Genomic DNA, 3824 nt, shown 5'->3' on the forward strand with positions numbered 1-3824 from the left:
TATGTAAGTTACCCACAATAAACTTCATAATTGCACTTTATGGAGTTGCCTGCTTCATTTTTTGGTCTTAAAGTTACTTCTCAGTTCAAAGGATATTATTCAATATCTCCTCATTATTCAATGCCTTTCAACATTACTCAAATTGCTCTGAAGCCAACTGAATGGGTCTAAATCCTGGCTCCACCTTTTGCCATCAGGTGACATTAAAGAACTTCTCTGTTTTCACATCTGCACTAACTCTTTGAGGCAGAAACTGCACATGAGCTTTGATCTTTAGATATTAATATAGTTGACATGATCTCAGGTAATTTTATATTTTTCTTAACCTTCTTTCTGCTGAACTTGCAAGAGAATGTGTTTTTTTAGAGGGCTCTTAGAGGATGATTTTCTTTAAAATAGGCCTCAAGTTTAGAAGAGGATCTATAGATTTTTAGACCCTAGATCCCTGAAACACCCCTGAGGCTTCAGGAATAAGCCAAAGAGGCCTGTATATGGATTTGCTGATTGATGAAGAAGTTGACAAGCATTTTTACTCACTTGAAATCACATGTTCATTTAGCACCTCATCCCCCAGTAGCTTATACTCTAATGAGAGCCAGAGACAAAGCAAATATTAGAAAACAATATGATCTTGGAGTCGCGGGCATCCTGACTGCAGAGGCCCCAAAGATGGCACAGTGATGAAGACACCTTCCAATGATCAGAGAATCTTTACCCGCGGGTACCTGCCTGGACCTGTGGCATCACCTTGAGCCAAAGGAACTTGTCTACCACTTCCCCGAAAATGTCTTTCTTTCCTAGTTCATGAGCCAGCAGGATGTGGTCGCCAGGCTTTCAGAATGCCTGCTCATAGCTGCGTACAAAGGCCAGGCGGAGAATGTGTTTCAGCTCATTAACAAGGGCGCCAAGGTAGCCGTTACCAAGCATGGCTGGACCCCTTGCATCTTGCTGCCAATAAGGGCCATCTTTCTGTGGTCCAGATCTTGCTGAAGGCTGGCCGTGACCTCGATGTCCAGGATGATGCTGGAGACACAGCACTTTATATTGCTGCTGCCCTAAATCACAAGAAGGTGGTTAAAATCTTAGTGGAAGCCGGAGCAGATGGGACCATCGTCAATAATGCAGGCCGGACTCCACTGGAGACTGCCTGCTACCACAATAATCCAGAAGTTGCTCTCCTCCTCACTAAAGTGCCCCAGGGAAGTGTCTCAGCAGGAGACACCCATAGCAGTGAACAGGCTGTACCCAGAAAAGAAGAGTCCAGAGATTTCCTGTCGGCCTCCCCAGAGCCCAGAGCAAAGGACAACAGGCAGAAAAAGTCAAGGCCCAATGTGTCAGCGTTTTCTAACTCCACCCCACCAGCACACAAGCAGCCCTGACAGCTGAAGAACTCGCGCACTCACAATGACCCTAAAAAGAGGCCCAGGCATCGCTGTTTACCCCCATCCCCCATGAGTTCAGAGCATACCAACTCTACACGCTGCACTGGGGCAAGGGCAGCAAAGTGATGCAGGCACCAATAAATGGCTGTCGATGTGAACCCCTGATCGACAAGCTGGAGAATCAGTTGGAGGCAACTGTGGAGGAGATCAAAGCAGAGCTGGTGTTGGTACAGGATAAGATGAACACGAAGCTGGGGCACATGGAGAATAAGACCCAGCACCAAATGCGGGTTCTGGACCAGCTGATGGTCGAGTGACTCTCAGCAGAGAGGAAGGAGTGCCTGAATCACCTGTAGCAGCACTCGGACTCAGAGAAGCATGAGGGAGAGAAATGGCAGATGTCCTTGGTGGATGAATTAAAAACTTGGTGCACGTTAAAGATTCAGAATCTGGAGCTGAAGCTTTCTGGAGATTCTGGGGCCTCCAAGAGTAAATCCACACCCTCCACTTGCGAGTCCTCCACAGGTGTGGATCAGTCAGTGGGGACTGCAGGTCCAGTAGCAGCCTCTGACAGCTCCCCCCAGGTGGCCAGGCCCAAGGAAAAGGCCCTCAGCTCCACAGCCACCCAGAGACCCCAGCAGGAGCTGTCTTCCTCGGATTGTACAGGCTCCCGACTGAGGAATGTCAAGGTCCAGACAGCCTCATTACCCTTGAAAGAGGCAGCCAAATGCAACCCACAGGCTGGGCCCTGTGTTGACAGAGGCACCCAAACCAAGAAGTCTGGGAAAAGTGGGCAGACGAGGCACCTAGGCCAGCACCCAGCACCCAGCACCACCTGCGGGCAGCCGCCACCAGCAGCAGGTGGCAAGCAGATTGCCCCTCACATTCGAGACACCTCCCAAGAGCTGGAGCTCACCCACTATTTCTTTGAGGCTGTTTCCACCCAGATGGAAAAGTGGTATGAAAGGATGATTGAAGAAGCACGAAGCCAAGCCAGTCAGAAAGCCCAGCAAGACAAGGTCACGCTGGAGGAACACATTAAAAGTTTAGAGGAGGAACTTGCTAAACTAAGGACTAAGGTACACAAGGAAAACTAGGGCCTGGGAAGTGGGACGAGAAAGAATTCCTGGGACTTCCCTGGTGGTCCAGTGGTTAAGACTCTGTGCTTCCAATGCAGGGGGCGGGGGTTCGATCCCTGTTCAGGGAACTAACATCACACATGTCGTGTGGCTAGGGGTGGGAGGCGGTGGTGCCGGGGAAGGATTCCTGAGGATTTCCAGTCCTGCAGCTGCATAAGAGCTATGTCCAAGGTGTCGGTTGTTGTACACAGAGCAGAACTTGCCTTTTAAAAAAATCAGTAATTTCTAAAATGTGCCACACACATGCTTCCTATGCCCTGAAGTTATGAGGACTTCAACAATTAGACTGAAATTAGGGGAAACTTGCTTAGTTTCAGGTTTCATTACAGATTCGAAACCTCAGCCCAAGTTCATCTGAAGTTCAAAAGCTCAGATTAAGCGAGCCGTGCTAAGAAAGTGAAGGATGTGTAAGCCTAAACTCTAATATTCAGGATATGAAATAATGTAAATGAAAAGCAAGAAAAATATGAATCCCTGTGAACTCAAATCAAGCAGTCATTCATATCAACATGTCTGCTGTGCCTGGACAGTGTCTTTCTGTAAGAACTGTAACAGACACGTTGAACCCCCTCCCTCAAGTTCATAGTTCCCAAAATGCTGACGTTTTAACCAGGGGAAAACTCACCAAACAAATTTTGAGGAGAAGGATTTTCATGATGGCACAAGATTCAGTATATCTTAAAATGTTTTGAAAAGTCAGAGTGTATTTAAATAATGGGTTAATTGGCTAATAGCACTGGGAATGTTTGTTAATAATGAGCTCAAATGAGAAAGGTTCAAATCATTGGATCATGGTTTCTGTATATTTCAGCCAAAAGAAAGAAATAGTACAATCATTTAATCATAGTGATTTTAAAGTGGATTAATGGAAAAAACATTCACGTAACAATTACCTGAAACTTTTATAACCTAATTCATAGCCAGTTATCTTAGAGTACCTTTCTGAATTTGAGCTTATTGGCCTACATTTTATAAAGAAATAAGACTGTTTCTTGAAAGTATTTCATTTTGAACTGAGTTCTGTTATTGAAGAACCTCAAAAGCTTTCCACTGCTTTGTAGCAACTATATCAATGTAAATAATGCAATAAATTGACTTGGATTCCCCAGCTTCATGGAGCCCTGTGGATTTTACTCTGCTCTATGGAGTATACAAAGTTGCAAAAGTAACGGTATGTTGAAACTTTGGATTAAATTATCTTCCAAGCTTCTTGTTCCTTGTGGCATTATATTCATCTCCTCAAAATTCCATATATGCATAGAAACCTCGATTCTATTTCTATAAACACAAGAACCAAGTAAAT

At 45.3% G+C, this 3824-nt stretch overlaps 1 pseudogene across 1 annotated transcript; it reads left to right on the forward strand.

Annotated features, from left to right (window-relative positions):
• The first annotated feature begins 804 nt into the window (after positions 1-804).
• On the forward strand, positions 805-2479 carry LOC309962503 (ankyrin repeat domain-containing protein 6-like; annotated as a pseudogene). Its single transcript has 2 exons — positions 805-909; positions 981-2479. The product of its transcript is annotated as an ankyrin repeat domain-containing protein 6-like (transcript).
• The last annotated feature ends 1345 nt before the right edge of the window (positions 2480-3824 follow it).

This window comes from Leucopleurus acutus (assembly GCF_964270905.1).
Source record: "Leucopleurus acutus genome assembly, chromosome: 5".
NCBI lineage: Eukaryota > Metazoa > Chordata > Mammalia > Artiodactyla > Delphinidae > Leucopleurus > Leucopleurus acutus.